The sequence below is a fragment of the Oncorhynchus mykiss genome, unplaced genomic scaffold, assembly GCF_013265735.2.
Source record: "Oncorhynchus mykiss isolate Arlee unplaced genomic scaffold, USDA_OmykA_1.1 un_scaffold_476, whole genome shotgun sequence".
Classification (NCBI taxonomy): Eukaryota; Metazoa; Chordata; class Actinopteri; order Salmoniformes; family Salmonidae; genus Oncorhynchus; species Oncorhynchus mykiss.
Window position 1 is genome coordinate 38,098 of NW_023493923.1, and position 17,557 is coordinate 55,654.

The 17,557-nt window shown below is 45.4% G+C and overlaps 46 non-coding genes and 2 pseudogenes across 46 annotated transcripts; all 48 read right to left on the reverse strand.

Annotated features, from left to right (window-relative positions):
• Positions 1 to 156: 156 nt before the first annotated feature.
• Positions 157 to 275, reverse strand: LOC118957790. Its single transcript, XR_005046893.1, has one exon. It is a non-coding gene; the product is annotated as a 5S ribosomal RNA (ribosomal RNA).
• A 177-nt stretch (positions 276 to 452) lies between these two features.
• Positions 453 to 577, reverse strand: LOC118957973 (annotated as a pseudogene).
• Positions 578 to 837: 260 nt separating this feature from the next.
• On the reverse strand, positions 838 to 956 carry LOC118957791. Its single transcript, XR_005046894.1, has one exon. It is a non-coding gene; the product is annotated as a 5S ribosomal RNA (ribosomal RNA).
• Positions 957 to 1,133: 177 nt separating this feature from the next.
• Positions 1,134 to 1,260, reverse strand: LOC118957971 (annotated as a pseudogene).
• A 260-nt stretch (positions 1,261 to 1,520) lies between these two features.
• Positions 1,521 to 1,639, reverse strand: LOC118957792. The gene has a single exon (XR_005046895.1). It is a non-coding gene; the product is annotated as a 5S ribosomal RNA (ribosomal RNA).
• Positions 1,640 to 1,816: 177 nt separating this feature from the next.
• On the reverse strand, positions 1,817 to 1,935 carry LOC118957793. The gene has a single exon (XR_005046896.1). It is a non-coding gene; the product is annotated as a 5S ribosomal RNA (ribosomal RNA).
• Positions 1,936 to 2,112: 177 nt separating this feature from the next.
• Positions 2,113 to 2,231, reverse strand: LOC118957794. Its single transcript, XR_005046897.1, has one exon. It is a non-coding gene; the product is annotated as a 5S ribosomal RNA (ribosomal RNA).
• A 177-nt stretch (positions 2,232 to 2,408) lies between these two features.
• Positions 2,409 to 2,527, reverse strand: LOC118957795. Its single transcript, XR_005046898.1, has one exon. It is a non-coding gene; the product is annotated as a 5S ribosomal RNA (ribosomal RNA).
• A 754-nt stretch (positions 2,528 to 3,281) lies between these two features.
• On the reverse strand, positions 3,282 to 3,400 carry LOC118957796. The gene has a single exon (XR_005046899.1). It is a non-coding gene; the product is annotated as a 5S ribosomal RNA (ribosomal RNA).
• Positions 3,401 to 3,825: 425 nt separating this feature from the next.
• LOC118957798 lies at positions 3,826 to 3,944 on the reverse strand. Its single transcript, XR_005046901.1, has one exon. It is a non-coding gene; the product is annotated as a 5S ribosomal RNA (ribosomal RNA).
• Positions 3,945 to 4,121: 177 nt separating this feature from the next.
• Positions 4,122 to 4,240, reverse strand: LOC118957799. The gene has a single exon (XR_005046902.1). It is a non-coding gene; the product is annotated as a 5S ribosomal RNA (ribosomal RNA).
• Positions 4,241 to 4,500: 260 nt separating this feature from the next.
• On the reverse strand, positions 4,501 to 4,619 carry LOC118957800. The gene has a single exon (XR_005046903.1). It is a non-coding gene; the product is annotated as a 5S ribosomal RNA (ribosomal RNA).
• Positions 4,620 to 5,043: 424 nt separating this feature from the next.
• On the reverse strand, positions 5,044 to 5,162 carry LOC118957801. The gene has a single exon (XR_005046904.1). It is a non-coding gene; the product is annotated as a 5S ribosomal RNA (ribosomal RNA).
• Positions 5,163 to 5,339: 177 nt separating this feature from the next.
• LOC118957802 lies at positions 5,340 to 5,458 on the reverse strand. Its single transcript, XR_005046905.1, has one exon. It is a non-coding gene; the product is annotated as a 5S ribosomal RNA (ribosomal RNA).
• Positions 5,459 to 5,635: 177 nt separating this feature from the next.
• LOC118957803 lies at positions 5,636 to 5,754 on the reverse strand. The gene has a single exon (XR_005046906.1). It is a non-coding gene; the product is annotated as a 5S ribosomal RNA (ribosomal RNA).
• Positions 5,755 to 6,014: 260 nt separating this feature from the next.
• Positions 6,015 to 6,133, reverse strand: LOC118957804. The gene has a single exon (XR_005046907.1). It is a non-coding gene; the product is annotated as a 5S ribosomal RNA (ribosomal RNA).
• Positions 6,134 to 6,557: 424 nt separating this feature from the next.
• LOC118957805 lies at positions 6,558 to 6,676 on the reverse strand. The gene has a single exon (XR_005046908.1). It is a non-coding gene; the product is annotated as a 5S ribosomal RNA (ribosomal RNA).
• A 177-nt stretch (positions 6,677 to 6,853) lies between these two features.
• LOC118957806 lies at positions 6,854 to 6,972 on the reverse strand. The gene has a single exon (XR_005046909.1). It is a non-coding gene; the product is annotated as a 5S ribosomal RNA (ribosomal RNA).
• A 177-nt stretch (positions 6,973 to 7,149) lies between these two features.
• LOC118957807 lies at positions 7,150 to 7,268 on the reverse strand. Its single transcript, XR_005046910.1, has one exon. It is a non-coding gene; the product is annotated as a 5S ribosomal RNA (ribosomal RNA).
• A 260-nt stretch (positions 7,269 to 7,528) lies between these two features.
• Positions 7,529 to 7,647, reverse strand: LOC118957809. Its single transcript, XR_005046912.1, has one exon. It is a non-coding gene; the product is annotated as a 5S ribosomal RNA (ribosomal RNA).
• A 424-nt stretch (positions 7,648 to 8,071) lies between these two features.
• On the reverse strand, positions 8,072 to 8,190 carry LOC118957810. The gene has a single exon (XR_005046913.1). It is a non-coding gene; the product is annotated as a 5S ribosomal RNA (ribosomal RNA).
• A 177-nt stretch (positions 8,191 to 8,367) lies between these two features.
• Positions 8,368 to 8,486, reverse strand: LOC118957811. The gene has a single exon (XR_005046914.1). It is a non-coding gene; the product is annotated as a 5S ribosomal RNA (ribosomal RNA).
• A 260-nt stretch (positions 8,487 to 8,746) lies between these two features.
• LOC118957812 lies at positions 8,747 to 8,865 on the reverse strand. Its single transcript, XR_005046915.1, has one exon. It is a non-coding gene; the product is annotated as a 5S ribosomal RNA (ribosomal RNA).
• A 424-nt stretch (positions 8,866 to 9,289) lies between these two features.
• Positions 9,290 to 9,408, reverse strand: LOC118957813. The gene has a single exon (XR_005046916.1). It is a non-coding gene; the product is annotated as a 5S ribosomal RNA (ribosomal RNA).
• A 177-nt stretch (positions 9,409 to 9,585) lies between these two features.
• Positions 9,586 to 9,704, reverse strand: LOC118957814. Its single transcript, XR_005046917.1, has one exon. It is a non-coding gene; the product is annotated as a 5S ribosomal RNA (ribosomal RNA).
• A 177-nt stretch (positions 9,705 to 9,881) lies between these two features.
• On the reverse strand, positions 9,882 to 10,000 carry LOC118957815. Its single transcript, XR_005046918.1, has one exon. It is a non-coding gene; the product is annotated as a 5S ribosomal RNA (ribosomal RNA).
• A 177-nt stretch (positions 10,001 to 10,177) lies between these two features.
• On the reverse strand, positions 10,178 to 10,296 carry LOC118957816. The gene has a single exon (XR_005046919.1). It is a non-coding gene; the product is annotated as a 5S ribosomal RNA (ribosomal RNA).
• Positions 10,297 to 10,473: 177 nt separating this feature from the next.
• Positions 10,474 to 10,592, reverse strand: LOC118957817. The gene has a single exon (XR_005046920.1). It is a non-coding gene; the product is annotated as a 5S ribosomal RNA (ribosomal RNA).
• Positions 10,593 to 10,852: 260 nt separating this feature from the next.
• Positions 10,853 to 10,971, reverse strand: LOC118957818. The gene has a single exon (XR_005046921.1). It is a non-coding gene; the product is annotated as a 5S ribosomal RNA (ribosomal RNA).
• Positions 10,972 to 11,148: 177 nt separating this feature from the next.
• LOC118957820 lies at positions 11,149 to 11,267 on the reverse strand. Its single transcript, XR_005046923.1, has one exon. It is a non-coding gene; the product is annotated as a 5S ribosomal RNA (ribosomal RNA).
• A 260-nt stretch (positions 11,268 to 11,527) lies between these two features.
• On the reverse strand, positions 11,528 to 11,646 carry LOC118957821. The gene has a single exon (XR_005046924.1). It is a non-coding gene; the product is annotated as a 5S ribosomal RNA (ribosomal RNA).
• Positions 11,647 to 11,823: 177 nt separating this feature from the next.
• Positions 11,824 to 11,942, reverse strand: LOC118957822. Its single transcript, XR_005046925.1, has one exon. It is a non-coding gene; the product is annotated as a 5S ribosomal RNA (ribosomal RNA).
• Positions 11,943 to 12,119: 177 nt separating this feature from the next.
• Positions 12,120 to 12,238, reverse strand: LOC118957823. Its single transcript, XR_005046926.1, has one exon. It is a non-coding gene; the product is annotated as a 5S ribosomal RNA (ribosomal RNA).
• A 177-nt stretch (positions 12,239 to 12,415) lies between these two features.
• On the reverse strand, positions 12,416 to 12,534 carry LOC118957824. The gene has a single exon (XR_005046927.1). It is a non-coding gene; the product is annotated as a 5S ribosomal RNA (ribosomal RNA).
• Positions 12,535 to 12,794: 260 nt separating this feature from the next.
• On the reverse strand, positions 12,795 to 12,913 carry LOC118957825. The gene has a single exon (XR_005046928.1). It is a non-coding gene; the product is annotated as a 5S ribosomal RNA (ribosomal RNA).
• A 177-nt stretch (positions 12,914 to 13,090) lies between these two features.
• Positions 13,091 to 13,209, reverse strand: LOC118957826. Its single transcript, XR_005046929.1, has one exon. It is a non-coding gene; the product is annotated as a 5S ribosomal RNA (ribosomal RNA).
• A 260-nt stretch (positions 13,210 to 13,469) lies between these two features.
• Positions 13,470 to 13,588, reverse strand: LOC118957827. The gene has a single exon (XR_005046930.1). It is a non-coding gene; the product is annotated as a 5S ribosomal RNA (ribosomal RNA).
• A 177-nt stretch (positions 13,589 to 13,765) lies between these two features.
• On the reverse strand, positions 13,766 to 13,884 carry LOC118957828. The gene has a single exon (XR_005046931.1). It is a non-coding gene; the product is annotated as a 5S ribosomal RNA (ribosomal RNA).
• Positions 13,885 to 14,143: 259 nt separating this feature from the next.
• Positions 14,144 to 14,262, reverse strand: LOC118957829. Its single transcript, XR_005046932.1, has one exon. It is a non-coding gene; the product is annotated as a 5S ribosomal RNA (ribosomal RNA).
• A 177-nt stretch (positions 14,263 to 14,439) lies between these two features.
• On the reverse strand, positions 14,440 to 14,558 carry LOC118957831. Its single transcript, XR_005046934.1, has one exon. It is a non-coding gene; the product is annotated as a 5S ribosomal RNA (ribosomal RNA).
• Positions 14,559 to 14,818: 260 nt separating this feature from the next.
• On the reverse strand, positions 14,819 to 14,936 carry LOC118957935. Its single transcript, XR_005047038.1, has one exon. It is a non-coding gene; the product is annotated as a 5S ribosomal RNA (ribosomal RNA).
• A 260-nt stretch (positions 14,937 to 15,196) lies between these two features.
• Positions 15,197 to 15,315, reverse strand: LOC118957832. The gene has a single exon (XR_005046935.1). It is a non-coding gene; the product is annotated as a 5S ribosomal RNA (ribosomal RNA).
• A 177-nt stretch (positions 15,316 to 15,492) lies between these two features.
• Positions 15,493 to 15,611, reverse strand: LOC118957833. Its single transcript, XR_005046936.1, has one exon. It is a non-coding gene; the product is annotated as a 5S ribosomal RNA (ribosomal RNA).
• A 260-nt stretch (positions 15,612 to 15,871) lies between these two features.
• Positions 15,872 to 15,990, reverse strand: LOC118957834. The gene has a single exon (XR_005046937.1). It is a non-coding gene; the product is annotated as a 5S ribosomal RNA (ribosomal RNA).
• A 260-nt stretch (positions 15,991 to 16,250) lies between these two features.
• On the reverse strand, positions 16,251 to 16,369 carry LOC118957835. The gene has a single exon (XR_005046938.1). It is a non-coding gene; the product is annotated as a 5S ribosomal RNA (ribosomal RNA).
• Positions 16,370 to 16,546: 177 nt separating this feature from the next.
• Positions 16,547 to 16,665, reverse strand: LOC118957836. Its single transcript, XR_005046939.1, has one exon. It is a non-coding gene; the product is annotated as a 5S ribosomal RNA (ribosomal RNA).
• A 177-nt stretch (positions 16,666 to 16,842) lies between these two features.
• Positions 16,843 to 16,961, reverse strand: LOC118957837. The gene has a single exon (XR_005046940.1). It is a non-coding gene; the product is annotated as a 5S ribosomal RNA (ribosomal RNA).
• Positions 16,962 to 17,221: 260 nt separating this feature from the next.
• LOC118957838 lies at positions 17,222 to 17,340 on the reverse strand. Its single transcript, XR_005046941.1, has one exon. It is a non-coding gene; the product is annotated as a 5S ribosomal RNA (ribosomal RNA).
• Positions 17,341 to 17,557: the final 217 nt, after the last annotated feature.

A 17,557-nucleotide genomic window follows, 5' to 3' on the forward strand; every position in this document is an offset into this window, starting at 1 on the left:
GATGAAATTGCATATACTGTAGCCATAATTTGTAGCACAGATTGTTGGATGAAATACAAACTAACCTTGCTTACTTATTTCAAAGCGAGGGCACATATTTCAGCCTTGTGGGAAAAAACGGACAAAGAGTTGAAATTCCACAAGGCAGTGACAAAAAGCTTACAGCACCTGGTATTCCCAGGCGGTCTCCCATCCAAGTACTAACCAGGCCCGACCCTGCTTAGCTTCCGAGATCGGACGAGATCAGGCGTACTCAGGCCGGTGTGGCCGTAAGCGAAAGGCAATCTCAAAAAGTGGATGAAATTGCATATACTGTAGCCATAATTTGTAGCACAGATTGTTGGATGAAATACAAACTAACCTTGCTTACTTATTTCAAAGCGAGGGCACATATTTCAGCCTTGTGGGAAAAAACGGACAAAGAGTTGAAATTCCACAAGGCAGTGACAAAAAGCTTACAGCACCTGGTATTCCCAGGCGGTCTCCCATCCAAGTACTAACCAGGCCCGACCCTGCTTAGCTTCCGAGATCCGAGATCAGACGAGATCAGGCGTACTCAGGCGGTGTGGCCGTAAGCGAGAAACTATCTCTTGGTGCACTATGTAAAGTCAAAGTGAGCCTGATTAACAGCTGTTGCATTTCCACCATTTAGATAAGCATCTTTGTGTCACTCAAAAAGTGGAAGAAATTGCATATACTGTAGCCATAATTTGTAGCACAGATTGTTGGATGAAATACAAACTAACCTTGCTTACTTATTTCAAAGCGAGGGCACATATTTCAGCCTTGTGGGAAAAAACGGACAAAGAGTTGAAATTCCACAAGGCAGTGACAAAAAGCTTACAGCACCTGGTATTCCCAGGCGGTCTCCCATCCAAGTACTAACCAGGCCCGACCCTGCTTAGCTTCCGAGATCGGACGAGATCAGGCGTACTCAGGCCGGTGTGGCCGTAAGCGAAAGGCAATCTCAAAAAGTGGATGAAATTGCATATACTGTAGCCATAATTTGTAGCACAGATTGTTGGATGAAATACAAACTAACCTTGCTTACTTATTTCAAAGCGAGGGCACATATTTCAGCCTTGTGGGAAAAAACGGACAAAGAGTTGAAATTCCACAAGGCAGTGACAAAAAGCTTACAGCACCTGGTATTCCCAGGCGGTCTCCCATCCAAGTACTAACCAGGCCCGACCCTGCTTAGCTTCCGAGATCGGACGAGATCAGACGATCAGGCGTACTCAGGCCGGTGTGGCCGTAAGCGAGAAACTATCTCTTGGTGCACTATGTAAAGTCAAAGTGAGCCTGATTAACAGCTGTTGCATTTCCACCATTTAGATAAGCATCTTTGTGTCACTCAAAAAGTGGAAGAAATTGCATATACTGTAGCCATAATTTGTAGCACAGATTGTTGGATGAAATACAAACTAACCTTGCTTACTTATTTCAAAGCGAGGGCACATATTTCAGCCTTGTGGGAAAAAACGGACAAAGAGTTGAAATTCCACAAGGCAGTGACAAAAAGCTTACAGCACCTGGTATTCCCAGGCGGTCTCCCATCCAAGTACTAACCAGGCCCGACCCTGCTTAGCTTCCGAGATCGGACGAGATCAGGCGTACTCAGGCCGGTGTGGCCGTAAGCGAAAGGCAATCTCAAAAAGTGGATGAAATTGCATATACTGTAGCCATAATTTGTAGCACAGATTGTTGGATGAAATACAAACTAACCTTGCTTACTTATTTCAAAGCGAGGGCACATATTTCAGCCTTGTGGGAAAAAACGGACAAAGAGTTGAAATTCCACAAGGCAGTGACAAAAAGCTTACAGCACCTGGTATTCCCAGGCGGTCTCCCATCCAAGTACTAACCAGGCCCGACCCTGCTTAGCTTCCGAGATCGGACGAGATCAGGCGTACTCAGGCCGGTGTGGCCGTAAGCGAAAGGCAATCTCAAAAAGTGGATGAAATTGCATATACTGTAGCCATAATTTGTAGCACAGATTGTTGGATGAAATACAAACTAACCTTGCTTACTTATTTCAAAGCGAGGGCACATATTTCAGCCTTGTGGGAAAAAACGGACAAAGAGTTGAAATTCCACAAGGCAGTGACAAAAAGCTTACAGCACCTGGTATTCCCAGGCGGTCTCCCATCCAAGTACTAACCAGGCCCGACCCTGCTTAGCTTCCGAGATCGGACGAGATCAGGCGTACTCAGGCCGGTGTGGCCGTAAGCGAAAGGCAATCTCAAAAAGTGGATGAAATTGCATATACTGTAGCCATAATTTGTAGCACAGATTGTTGGATGAAATACAAACTAACCTTGCTTACTTATTTCAAAGCGAGGGCACATATTTCAGCCTTGTGGGAAAAAACGGACAAAGAGTTGAAATTCCACAAGGCAGTGACAAAAAGCTTACAGCACCTGGTATTCCCAGGCGGTCTCCCATCCAAGTACTAACCAGGCCCGACCCTGCTTAGCTTCCGAGATCGGACGAGATCAGGCGTACTCAGGCCGGTGTGGCCGTAAGCGAGAAACTATCTCTTGGTGCACTATGTAAAGTCAAAGTGAGCCTGATTAACAGCTGTTGCATTTCCACCATTTAGATAAGCATCTTTGTGTCACTCAAAAAGTGGAAGAAATTGCATATACTGTAGCCATAATTTGTAGCACAGATTGTTGGATGAAATACAAACTAACCTTGCTTACTTATTTCAAAGCGAGGGCACATATTTCAGCCTTGTGGGAAAAAACGGACAAAGAGTTGAAATTCCACAAGGCAGTGACAAAAAGCTTACAGCACCTGGTATTCCCAGGCGGTCTCCCATCCAAGTACTAACCAGGCCCGACCCTGCTTAGCTTCCGAGATCGGACGAGATCAGCGAGAAATTGCATATACTGTAGCCATAATTTGTAGCACAGATTGTTGGATGAAATACAAACTAACCTTGCTTACTTATTTCAAAGCGAGGGCACATATTTCAGCCTTGTGGGAAAAAACGGACAAAGAGTTGAAATTCCACAAGGCAGTGACAAAAAGCTTACAGCACCTGGTATTCCCAGGCGGTCTCCCATCCAAGTACTAACCAGGCCCGACCCTGCTTAGCTTCCGAGATCGGACGAGATCAGCGAGAAATTGCATATACTGTAGCCATAATTTGTAGCACAGATTGTTGGATGAAATACAAACTAACCTTGCTTACTTATTTCAAAGCGAGGGCACATATTTCAGCCTTGTGGGAAAAAACGGACAAAGAGTTGAAATTCCACAAGGCAGTGACAAAAAGCTTACAGCACCTGGTATTCCCAGGCGGTCTCCCATCCAAGTACTAACCAGGCCCGACCCTGCTTAGCTTCCGAGATCGGACGAGATCAGGCGTACTCAGGCCGGTGTGGCCGTAAGCGAAAGGCAATCTCAAAAAGTGGATGAAATTGCATATACTGTAGCCATAATTTGTAGCACAGATTGTTGGATGAAATACAAACTAACCTTGCTTACTTATTTCAAAGCGAGGGCACATATTTCAGCCTTGTGGGAAAAAACGGACAAAGAGTTGAAATTCCACAAGGCAGTGACAAAAAGCTTACAGCACCTGGTATTCCCAGGCGGTCTCCCATCCAAGTACTAACCAGGCCCGACCCTGCTTAGCTTCCGAGATCGGACGAGATCAGCGAGAAAATTGCATATACTGTAGCCATAATTTGTAGCACAGATTGTTGGATGAAATACAAACTAACCTTGCTTACTTATTTCAAAGCGAGGGCACATATTTCAGCCTTGTGGGAAAAAACGGACAAAGAGTTGAAATTCCACAAGGCAGTGACAAAAAGCTTACAGCACCTGGTATTCCCAGGCGGTCTCCCATCCAAGTACTAACCAGGCCCGACCCTGCTTAGCTTCCGAGATCGGACGAGATCAGGCGTACTCAGGCCGGTGTGGCCGTAAGCGAAAGGCAATCTCAAAAAGTGGATGAAATTGCATATACTGTAGCCATAATTTGTAGCACAGATTGTTGGATGAAATACAAACTAACCTTGCTTACTTATTTCAAAGCGAGGGCACATATTTCAGCCTTGTGGGAAAAAACGGACAAAGAGTTGAAATTCCACAAGGCAGTGACAAAAAGCTTACAGCACCTGGTATTCCCAGGCGGTCTCCCATCCAAGTACTAACCAGGCCCGACCCTGCTTAGCTTCCGAGATCGGACGAGATCAGGCGTACTCAGGCCGGTGTGGCCGTAAGCGAGAAACTATCTCTTGGTGCACTATGTAAAGTCAAAGTGAGCCTGATTAACAGCTGTTGCATTTCCACCATTTAGATAAGCATCTTTGTGTCACTCAAAAAGTGGAAGAAATTGCATATACTGTAGCCATAATTTGTAGCACAGATTGTTGGATGAAATACAAACTAACCTTGCTTACTTATTTCAAAGCGAGGGCACATATTTCAGCCTTGTGGGAAAAAACGGACAAAGAGTTGAAATTCCACAAGGCAGTGACAAAAAGCTTACAGCACCTGGTATTCCCAGGCGGTCTCCCATCCAAGTACTAACCAGGCCCGACCCTGCTTAGCTTCCGAGATCGGACGAGATCAGGCGTACTCAGGCCGGTGTGGCCGTAAGCGAAAGGCAATCTCAAAAAGTGGATGAAATTGCATATACTGTAGCCATAATTTGTAGCACAGATTGTTGGATGAAATACAAACTAACCTTGCTTACTTATTTCAAAGCGAGGGCACATATTTCAGCCTTGTGGGAAAAAACGGACAAAGAGTTGAAATTCCACAAGGCAGTGACAAAAAGCTTACAGCACCTGGTATTCCCAGGCGGTCTCCCATCCAAGTACTAACCAGGCCCGACCCTGCTTAGCTTCCGAGATCGGACGAGATCAGCGAGAAATTGCATATACTGTAGCCATAATTTGTAGCACAGATTGTTGGATGAAATACAAACTAACCTTGCTTACTTATTTCAAAGCGAGGGCACATATTTCAGCCTTGTGGGAAAAAACGGACAAAGAGTTGAAATTCCACAAGGCAGTGACAAAAAGCTTACAGCACCTGGTATTCCCAGGCGGTCTCCCATCCAAGTACTAACCAGGCCCGACCCTGCTTAGCTTCCGAGATCGGACGAGATCAGGCGTACTCAGGCCGGTGTGGCCGTAAGCGAAAGGCAATCTCAAAAAGTGGATGAAATTGCATATACTGTAGCCATAATTTGTAGCACAGATTGTTGGATGAAATACAAACTAACCTTGCTTACTTATTTCAAAGCGAGGGCACATATTTCAGCCTTGTGGGAAAAAACGGACAAAGAGTTGAAATTCCACAAGGCAGTGACAAAAAGCTTACAGCACCTGGTATTCCCAGGCGGTCTCCCATCCAAGTACTAACCAGGCCCGACCCTGCTTAGCTTCCGAGATCGGACGAGATCAGGCGTACTCAGGCCGGTGTGGCCGTAAGCGAAAGGCAATCTCAAAAAGTGGATGAAATTGCATATACTGTAGCCATAATTTGTAGCACAGATTGTTGGATGAAATACAAACTAACCTTGCTTACTTATTTCAAAGCGAGGGCACATATTTCAGCCTTGTGGGAAAAAACGGACAAAGAGTTGAAATTCCACAAGGCAGTGACAAAAAGCTTACAGCACCTGGTATTCCCAGGCGGTCTCCCATCCAAGTACTAACCAGGCCCGACCCTGCTTAGCTTCCGAGATCGGACGAGATCAGGCGTACTCAGGCCGGTGTGGCCGTAAGCGAGAAACTATCTCTTGGTGCACTATGTAAAGTCAAAGTGAGCCTGATTAACAGCTGTTGCATTTCCACCATTTAGATAAGCATCTTTGTGTCACTCAAAAAGTGGAAGAAATTGCATATACTGTAGCCATAATTTGTAGCACAGATTGTTGGATGAAATACAAACTAACCTTGCTTACTTATTTCAAAGCGAGGGCACATATTTCAGCCTTGTGGGAAAAAACGGACAAAGAGTTGAAATTCCACAAGGCAGTGACAAAAAGCTTACAGCACCTGGTATTCCCAGGCGGTCTCCCATCCAAGTACTAACCAGGCCCGACCCTGCTTAGCTTCCGAGATCGGACGAGATCAGGCGTACTCAGGCCGGTGTGGCCGTAAGCGAAAGGCAATCTCAAAAAGTGGATGAAATTGCATATACTGTAGCCATAATTTGTAGCACAGATTGTTGGATGAAATACAAACTAACCTTGCTTACTTATTTCAAAGCGAGGGCACATATTTCAGCCTTGTGGGAAAAAACGGACAAAGAGTTGAAATTCCACAAGGCAGTGACAAAAAGCTTACAGCACCTGGTATTCCCAGGCGGTCTCCCATCCAAGTACTAACCAGGCCCGACCCTGCTTAGCTTCCGAGATCGGACGAGATCAGCGAGAAATTGCATATACTGTAGCCATAATTTGTAGCACAGATTGTTGGATGAAATACAAACTAACCTTGCTTACTTATTTCAAAGCGAGGGCACATATTTCAGCCTTGTGGGAAAAAACGGACAAAGAGTTGAAATTCCACAAGGCAGTGACAAAAAGCTTACAGCACCTGGTATTCCCAGGCGGTCTCCCATCCAAGTACTAACCAGGCCCGACCCTGCTTAGCTTCCGAGATCGGACGAGATCAGGCGTACTCAGGCCGGTGTGGCCGTAAGCGAAAGGCAATCTCAAAAAGTGGATGAAATTGCATATACTGTAGCCATAATTTGTAGCACAGATTGTTGGATGAAATACAAACTAACCTTGCTTACTTATTTCAAAGCGAGGGCACATATTTCAGCCTTGTGGGAAAAAACGGACAAAGAGTTGAAATTCCACAAGGCAGTGACAAAAAGCTTACAGCACCTGGTATTCCCAGGCGGTCTCCCATCCAAGTACTAACCAGGCCCGACCCTGCTTAGCTTCCGAGATCGGACGAGATCAGGCGTACTCAGGCCGGTGTGGCCGTAAGCGAAAGGCAATCTCAAAAAGTGGATGAAATTGCATATACTGTAGCCATAATTTGTAGCACAGATTGTTGGATGAAATACAAACTAACCTTGCTTACTTATTTCAAAGCGAGGGCACATATTTCAGCCTTGTGGGAAAAAACGGACAAAGAGTTGAAATTCCACAAGGCAGTGACAAAAAGCTTACAGCACCTGGTATTCCCAGGCGGTCTCCCATCCAAGTACTAACCAGGCCCGACCCTGCTTAGCTTCCGAGATCGGACGAGATCAGGCGTACTCAGGCCGGTGTGGCCGTAAGCGAGAAACTATCTCTTGGTGCACTATGTAAAGTCAAAGTGAGCCTGATTAACAGCTGTTGCATTTCCACCATTTAGATAAGCATCTTTGTGTCACTCAAAAAGTGGAAGAAATTGCATATACTGTAGCCATAATTTGTAGCACAGATTGTTGGATGAAATACAAACTAACCTTGCTTACTTATTTCAAAGCGAGGGCACATATTTCAGCCTTGTGGGAAAAAACGGACAAAGAGTTGAAATTCCACAAGGCAGTGACAAAAAGCTTACAGCACCTGGTATTCCCAGGCGGTCTCCCATCCAAGTACTAACCAGGCCCGACCCTGCTTAGCTTCCGAGATCGGACGAGATCAGGCGTACTCAGGCCGGTGTGGCCGTAAGCGAAAGGCAATCTCAAAAAGTGGATGAAATTGCATATACTGTAGCCATAATTTGTAGCACAGATTGTTGGATGAAATACAAACTAACCTTGCTTACTTATTTCAAAGCGAGGGCACATATTTCAGCCTTGTGGGAAAAAACGGACAAAGAGTTGAAATTCCACAAGGCAGTGACAAAAAGCTTACAGCACCTGGTATTCCCAGGCGGTCTCCCATCCAAGTACTAACCAGGCCCGACCCTGCTTAGCTTCCGAGATCGGACGAGATCAGCGAGAAATTGCATATACTGTAGCCATAATTTGTAGCACAGATTGTTGGATGAAATACAAACTAACCTTGCTTACTTATTTCAAAGCGAGGGCACATATTTCAGCCTTGTGGGAAAAAACGGACAAAGAGTTGAAATTCCACAAGGCAGTGACAAAAAGCTTACAGCACCTGGTATTCCCAGGCGGTCTCCCATCCAAGTACTAACCAGGCCCGACCCTGCTTAGCTTCCGAGATCGGACGAGATCAGGCGTACTCAGGCCGGTGTGGCCGTAAGCGAAAGGCAATCTCAAAAAGTGGATGAAATTGCATATACTGTAGCCATAATTTGTAGCACAGATTGTTGGATGAAATACAAACTAACCTTGCTTACTTATTTCAAAGCGAGGGCACATATTTCAGCCTTGTGGGAAAAAACGGACAAAGAGTTGAAATTCCACAAGGCAGTGACAAAAAGCTTACAGCACCTGGTATTCCCAGGCGGTCTCCCATCCAAGTACTAACCAGGCCCGACCCTGCTTAGCTTCCGAGATCGGACGAGATCAGGCGTACTCAGGCCGGTGTGGCCGTAAGCGAGAAACTATCTCTTGGTGCACTATGTAAAGTCAAAGTGAGCCTGATTAACAGCTGTTGCATTTCCACCATTTAGATAAGCATCTTTGTGTCACTCAAAAAGTGGAAGAAATTGCATATACTGTAGCCATAATTTGTAGCACAGATTGTTGGATGAAATACAAACTAACCTTGCTTACTTATTTCAAAGCGAGGGCACATATTTCAGCCTTGTGGGAAAAAACGGACAAAGAGTTGAAATTCCACAAGGCAGTGACAAAAAGCTTACAGCACCTGGTATTCCCAGGCGGTCTCCCATCCAAGTACTAACCAGGCCCGACCCTGCTTAGCTTCCGAGATCGGACGAGATCAGGCGTACTCAGGCCGGTGTGGCCGTAAGCGAAAGGCAATCTCAAAAAGTGGATGAAATTGCATATACTGTAGCCATAATTTGTAGCACAGATTGTTGGATGAAATACAAACTAACCTTGCTTACTTATTTCAAAGCGAGGGCACATATTTCAGCCTTGTGGGAAAAAACGGACAAAGAGTTGAAATTCCACAAGGCAGTGACAAAAAGCTTACAGCACCTGGTATTCCCAGGCGGTCTCCCATCCAAGTACTAACCAGGCCCGACCCTGCTTAGCTTCCGAGATCGGACGAGATCAGCGAGAAATTGCATATACTGTAGCCATAATTTGTAGCACAGATTGTTGGATGAAATACAAACTAACCTTGCTTACTTATTTCAAAGCGAGGGCACATATTTCAGCCTTGTGGGAAAAAACGGACAAAGAGTTGAAATTCCACAAGGCAGTGACAAAAAGCTTACAGCACCTGGTATTCCCAGGCGGTCTCCCATCCAAGTACTAACCAGGCCCGACCCTGCTTAGCTTCCGAGATCGGACGAGATCAGGCGTACTCAGGCCGGTGTGGCCGTAAGCGAAAGGCAATCTCAAAAAGTGGATGAAATTGCATATACTGTAGCCATAATTTGTAGCACAGATTGTTGGATGAAATACAAACTAACCTTGCTTACTTATTTCAAAGCGAGGGCACATATTTCAGCCTTGTGGGAAAAAACGGACAAAGAGTTGAAATTCCACAAGGCAGTGACAAAAAGCTTACAGCACCTGGTATTCCCAGGCGGTCTCCCATCCAAGTACTAACCAGGCCCGACCCTGCTTAGCTTCCGAGATCGGACGAGATCAGGCGTACTCAGGCCGGTGTGGCCGTAAGCGAAAGGCAATCTCAAAAAGTGGATGAAATTGCATATACTGTAGCCATAATTTGTAGCACAGATTGTTGGATGAAATACAAACTAACCTTGCTTACTTATTTCAAAGCGAGGGCACATATTTCAGCCTTGTGGGAAAAAACGGACAAAGAGTTGAAATTCCACAAGGCAGTGACAAAAAGCTTACAGCACCTGGTATTCCCAGGCGGTCTCCCATCCAAGTACTAACCAGGCCCGACCCTGCTTAGCTTCCGAGATCGGACGAGATCAGGCGTACTCAGGCCGGTGTGGCCGTAAGCGAAAGGCAATCTCAAAAAGTGGATGAAATTGCATATACTGTAGCCATAATTTGTAGCACAGATTGTTGGATGAAATACAAACTAACCTTGCTTACTTATTTCAAAGCGAGGGCACATATTTCAGCCTTGTGGGAAAAAACGGACAAAGAGTTGAAATTCCACAAGGCAGTGACAAAAAGCTTACAGCACCTGGTATTCCCAGGCGGTCTCCCATCCAAGTACTAACCAGGCCCGACCCTGCTTAGCTTCCGAGATCGGACGAGATCAGGCGTACTCAGGCCGGTGTGGCCGTAAGCGAAAGGCAATCTCAAAAAGTGGATGAAATTGCATATACTGTAGCCATAATTTGTAGCACAGATTGTTGGATGAAATACAAACTAACCTTGCTTACTTATTTCAAAGCGAGGGCACATATTTCAGCCTTGTGGGAAAAAACGGACAAAGAGTTGAAATTCCACAAGGCAGTGACAAAAAGCTTACAGCACCTGGTATTCCCAGGCGGTCTCCCATCCAAGTACTAACCAGGCCCGACCCTGCTTAGCTTCCGAGATCGGACGAGATCAGGCGTACTCAGGCCGGTGTGGCCGTAAGCGAGAAACTATCTCTTGGTGCACCATGTAAAGTCAAAGTGAGCCTGATTAACAGCTGTTGCATTTCCACCATTTAGATAAGCATCTTTGTGTCACTCAAAAAGTGGAAGAAATTGCATATACTGTAGCCATAATTTGTAGCACAGATTGTTGGATGAAATACAAACTAACCTTGCTTACTTATTTCAAAGCGAGGGCACATATTTCAGCCTTGTGGGAAAAAACGGACAAAGAGTTGAAATTCCACAAGGCAGTGACAAAAAGCTTACAGCACCTGGTATTCCCAGGCGGTCTCCCATCCAAGTACTAACCAGGCCCGACCCTGCTTAGCTTCCGAGATCGGACGAGATCAGGCGTACTCAGGCCGGTGTGGCCGTAAGCGAAAGGCAATCTCAAAAAGTGGATGAAATTGCATATACTGTAGCCATAATTTGTAGCACAGATTGTTGGATGAAATACAAACTAACCTTGCTTACTTATTTCAAAGCGAGGGCACATATTTCAGCCTTGTGGGAAAAAACGGACAAAGAGTTGAAATTCCACAAGGCAGTGACAAAAAGCTTACAGCACCTGGTATTCCCAGGCGGTCTCCCATCCAAGTACTAACCAGGCCCGACCCTGCTTAGCTTCCGAGATCGGACGAGATCAGGCGTACTCAGGCCGGTGTGGCCGTAAGCGAGAAACTATCTCTTGGTGCACTATGTAAAGTCAAAGTGAGCCTGATTAACAGCTGTTGCATTTCCACCATTTAGATAAGCATCTTTGTGTCACTCAAAAAGTGGAAGAAATTGCATATACTGTAGCCATAATTTGTAGCACAGATTGTTGGATGAAATACAAACTAACCTTGCTTACTTATTTCAAAGCGAGGGCACATATTTCAGCCTTGTGGGAAAAAACGGACAAAGAGTTGAAATTCCACAAGGCAGTGACAAAAAGCTTACAGCACCTGGTATTCCCAGGCGGTCTCCCATCCAAGTACTAACCAGGCCCGACCCTGCTTAGCTTCCGAGATCGGACGAGATCAGGCGTACTCAGGCCGGTGTGGCCGTAAGCGAAAGGCAATCTCAAAAAGTGGATGAAATTGCATATACTGTAGCCATAATTTGTAGCACAGATTGTTGGATGAAATACAAACTAACCTTGCTTACTTATTTCAAAGCGAGGGCACATATTTCAGCCTTGTGGGAAAAAACGGACAAAGAGTTGAAATTCCACAAGGCAGTGACAAAAAGCTTACAGCACCTGGTATTCCCAGGCGGTCTCCCATCCAAGTACTAACCAGGCCCGACCCTGCTTAGCTTCCGAGATCGGACGAGATCAGGCGTACTCAGGCCGGTGTGGCCGTAAGCGAAAGGCAATCTCAAAAAGTGGATGAAATTGCATATACTGTAGCCATAATTTGTAGCACAGATTGTTGGATGAAATACAAACTAACCTTGCTTACTTATTTCAAAGCGAGGGCACATATTTCAGCCTTGTGGGAAAAAACGGACAAAGAGTTGAAATTCCACAAGGCAGTGACAAAAAGCTTACAGCACCTGGTATTCCCAGGCGGTCTCCCATCCAAGTACTAACCAGGCCCGACCCTGCTTAGCTTCCGAGATCGGACGAGATCAGGCGTACTCAGGCCGGTGTGGCCGTAAGCGAAAGGCAATCTCAAAAAGTGGATGAAATTGCATATACTGTAGCCATAATTTGTAGCACAGATTGTTGGATGAAATACAAACTAACCTTGCTTACTTATTTCAAAGCGAGGGCACATATTTCAGCCTTGTGGGAAAAAACGGACAAAGAGTTGAAATTCCACAAGGCAGTGACAAAAAGCTTACAGCACCTGGTATTCCCAGGCGGTCTCCCATCCAAGTACTAACCAGGCCCGACCCTGCTTAGCTTCCGAGATCGGACGAGATCAGGCGTACTCAGGCCGGTGTGGCCGTAAGCGAGAAACTATCTCTTGGTGCACTATGTAAAGTCAAAGTGAGCCTGATTAACAGCTGTTGCATTTCCACCATTTAGATAAGCATCTTTGTGTCACTCAAAAAGTGGAAGAAATTGCATATACTGTAGCCATAATTTGTAGCACAGATTGTTGGATGAAATACAAACTAACCTTGCTTACTTATTTCAAAGCGAGGGCACATATTTCAGCCTTGTGGGAAAAAACGGACAAAGAGTTGAAATTCCACAAGGCAGTGACAAAAAGCTTACAGCACCTGGTATTCCCAGGCGGTCTCCCATCCAAGTACTAACCAGGCCCGACCCTGCTTAGCTTCCGAGATCGGACGAGATCAGGCGTACTCAGGCCGGTGTGGCCGTAAGCGAAAGGCAATCTCAAAAAGTGGATGAAATTGCATATACTGTAGCCATAATTTGTAGCACAGATTGTTGGATGAAATACAAACTAACCTTGCTTACTTATTTCAAAGCGAGGGCACATATTTCAGCCTTGTGGGAAAAAACGGACAAAGAGTTGAAATTCCACAAGGCAGTGACAAAAAGCTTACAGCACCTGGTATTCCCAGGCGGTCTCCCATCCAAGTACTAACCAGGCCCGACCCTGCTTAGCTTCCGAGATCGGACGAGATCAGGCGTACTCAGGCCGGTGTGGCCGTAAGCGAGAAACTATCTCTTGGTGCACTATGTAAAGTCAAAGTGAGCCTGATTAACAGCTGTTGCATTTCCACCATTTAGATAAGCATCTTTGTGTCACTCAAAAAGTGGAAGAAATTGCATATACTGTAGCCATAATTTGTAGCACAGATTGTTGGATGAAATACAAACTAACCTTGCTTACTTATTTCAAAGCGAGGGCACATATTTCAGCCTTGTGGGAAAAAACGGACAAAGAGTTGAAATTCCACAAGGCAGTGACAAAAAGCTTACAGCACCTGGTATTCCCAGGCGGTCTCCCATCCAAGTACTAACCAGGCCCGACCCTGCTTAGCTTCCGAGATCGGACGAGATCAGGCGTACTCAGGCCGGTGTGGCCGTAAGCGAAAGGCAATCTCAAAAAGTGGATGAAATTGCATATACTGTAGCCATAATTTGTAGCACAGATTGTTGGATGAAATACAAACTAACCTTGCTTACTTATTTCAAAGCGAGGGCACATATTTCAGCCTTGTGGGAAAAAACGGACAAAGAGTTGAAATTCCACAAGGCAGTGACAAAAAGCTTACAGCACCTGGTATTCCCAGGCGGTCTCCCATCCAAGTACTAACCAGGCCCGACCCTGCTTAGCTTCCGAGATCGGACGAGATCAGGCGTACTCAGGCCGGTGTGGCCGTAAGCGAGAAACTATCTCTTGGTGCACTATGTAAAGTCAAAGTGAGCTGATTAACAGCTGTTGCATTTCCACCATTTAGATAAGCATCTTTGTGTCACTCAAAAAGTGGAAGAAATTGCATATACTGTAGCCATAATTTGTAGCACAGATTGTTGGATGAAATACAAACTAACCTTGCTTACTTATTTCAAAGCGAGGGCACATATTTCAGCCTTGTGGGAAAAAACGGACAAAGAGTTGAAATTCCACAAGGCAGTGACAAAAAGCTTACAGCACCTGGTATTCCCAGGCGGTCTCCCATCCAAGTACTAACCAGGCCCGACCCTGCTTAGCTTCCGAGATCGGACGAGATCAGGCGTACTCAGGCCGGTGTGGCCGTAAGCGAAAGGCAATCTCAAAAAGTGGATGAAATTGCATATACTGTAGCCATAATTTGTAGCACAGATTGTTGGATGAAATACAAACTAACCTTGCTTACTTATTTCAAAGCGAGGGCACATATTTCAGCCTTGTGGGAAAAAACGGACAAAGAGTTGAAATTCCACAAGGCAGTGACAAAAAGCTTACAGCACCTGGTATTCCCAGGCGGTCTCCCATCCAAGTACTAACCAGGCCCGACCCTGCTTAGCTTCCGAGATCGGACGAGATCAGGCGTACTCAGGCCGGTGTGGCCGTAAGCGAGAAACTATCTCTTGGTGCACTATGTAAAGTCAAAGTGAGCCTGATTAACAGCTGTTGCATTTCCACCATTTAGATAAGCATCTTTGTGTCACTCAAAAAGTGGAAGAAATTGCATATACTGTAGCCATAATTTGTAGCACAGATTGTTGGATGAAATACAAACTAACCTTGCTTACTTATTTCAAAGCGAGGGCACATATTTCAGCCTTGTGGGAAAAAACGGACAAAGAGTTGAAATTCCACAAGGCAGTGACAAAAAGCTTACAGCACCTGGTATTCCCAGGCGGTCTCCCATCCAAGTACTAACCAGGCCCGACCTGCTTAGCTTCCGAGATCGGACGAGATCAGGCGTACTCAGGCCGGTGTGGCCGTAAGCGAGAAACTATCTCTTGGTGCACTATGTAAAGTCAAAGTGAGCCTGATTAACAGCTGTTGCATTTCCACCATTTAGATAAGCATCTTTGTGTCACTCAAAAAGTGGAAGAAATTGCATATACTGTAGCCATAATTTGTAGCACAGATTGTTGGATGAAATACAAACTAACCTTGCTTACTTATTTCAAAGCGAGGGCACATATTTCAGCCTTGTGGGAAAAAACGGACAAAGAGTTGAAATTCCACAAGGCAGTGACAAAAAGCTTACAGCACCTGGTATTCCCAGGCGGTCTCCCATCCAAGTACTAACCAGGCCCGACCCTGCTTAGCTTCCGAGATCGGACGAGATCAGGCGTACTCAGGCCGGTGTGGCCGTAAGCGAAAGGCAATCTCAAAAAGTGGATGAAATTGCATATACTGTAGCCATAATTTGTAGCACAGATTGTTGGATGAAATACAAACTAACCTTGCTTACTTATTTCAAAGCGAGGGCACATATTTCAGCCTTGTGGGAAAAAACGGACAAAGAGTTGAAATTCCACAAGGCAGTGACAAAAAGCTTACAGCACCTGGTATTCCCAGGCGGTCTCCCATCCAAGTACTAACCAGGCCCGACCCTGCTTAGCTTCCGAGATCGGACGAGATCAGGCGTACTCAGGCCGGTGTGGCCGTAAGCGAGAAACTATCTCTTGGTGCACTATGTAAAGTCAAAGTGAGCCTGATTAACAGCTGTTGCATTTCCACCATTTAGATAAGCATCTTTGTGTCACTCAAAAAGTGGAAGAAATTGCATATACTGTAGCCATAATTTGTAGCACAGATTGTTGGATGAAATACAAACTAACCTTGCTTACTTATTTCAAAGCGAGGGCACATATTTCAGCCTTGTGGGAAAAAACGGACAAAGAGTTGAAATTCCACAAGGCAGTGACAAAAAGCTTACAGCACCTGGTATTCCCAGGCGGTCTCCCATCCAAGTACTAACCAGGCCCGACCCTGCTTAGCTTCCGAGATCGGACGAGATCAGGCGTACTCAGGCCGGTGTGGCCGTAAGCGAGAAACTATCTCTTGGTGCACTATGTAAAGTCAAAGTGAGCCTGATTAACAGCTGTTGCATTTCCACCATTTAGATAAGCATCTTTGTGTCACTCAAAAAGTGGAAGAAATTGCATATACTGTAGCCATAATTTGTAGCACAGATTGTTGGATGAAATACAAACTAACCTTGCTTACTTATTTCAAAGCGAGGGCACATATTTCAGCCTTGTGGGAAAAAACGGACAAAGAGTTGAAATTCCACAAGGCAGTGACAAAAAGCTTACAGCACCTGGTATTCCCAGGCGGTCTCCCATCCAAGTACTAACCAGGCCCGACCCTGCTTAGCTTCCGAGATCGGACGAGATCAGGCGTACTCAGGCCGGTGTGGCCGTAAGCGAAAGGCAATCTCAAAAAGTGGATGAAATTGCATATACTGTAGCCATAATTTGTAGCACAGATTGTTGGATGAAATACAAACTAACCTTGCTTACTTATTTCAAAGCGAGGGCACATATTTCAGCCTTGTGGGAAAAAACGGACAAAGAGTTGAAATTCCACAAGGCAGTGACAAAAAGCTTACAGCACCTGGTATTCCCAGGCGGTCTCCCATCCAAGTACTAACCAGGCCCGACCCTGCTTAGCTTCCGAGATCGGACGAGATCAGGCGTACTCAGGCCGGTGTGGCCGTAAGCGAAAGGCAATCTCAAAAAGTGGATGAAATTGCATATACTGTAGCCATAATTTGTAGCACAGATTGTTGGATGAAATACAAACTAACCTTGCTTACTTATTTCAAAGCGAGGGCACATATTTCAGCCTTGTGGGAAAAAACGGACAAAGAGTTGAAATTCCACAAGGCAGTGACAAAAAGCTTACAGCACCTGGTATTCCCAGGCGGTCTCCCATCCAAGTACTAACCAGGCCCGACCCTGCTTAGCTTCCGAGATCGGACGAGATCAGGCGTACTCAGGCCGGTGTGGCCGTAAGCGAGAAACTATCTCTTGGTGCACTATGTAAAGTCAAAGTGAGCCTGATTAACAGCTGTTGCATTTCCACCATTTAGATAAGCATCTTTGTGTCACTCAAAAAGTGGAAGAAATTGCATATACTGTAGCCATAATTTGTAGCACAGATTGTTGGATGAAATACAAACTAACCTTGCTTACTTATTTCAAAGCGAGGGCACATATTTCAGCCTTGTGGGAAAAAACGGACAAAGAGTTGAAATTCCACAAGGCAGTGACAAAAAGCTTACAGCACCTGGTATTCCCAGGCGGTCTCCCATCCAAGTACTAACCAGGCCCGACCCTGCTTAGCTTCCGAGATCGGACGAGATCAGGCGTACTCAGGCCGGTGTGGCCGTAAGCGAGAAACTATCTCTTGGTGCACTATGTAAAGTCAAAGTGAGCCTGATTAACAGCTGTTGCATTTCCACCATTTAGATAAGCATCTTTGTGTCACTCAAAAAGTGGAAGAAATTGCATATACTGTAGCCATAATTTGTAGCACAGATTGTTGGATGAAATACAAACTAACCTTGCTTACTTATTTCAAAGCGAGGGCACATATTTCAGCCTTGTGGGA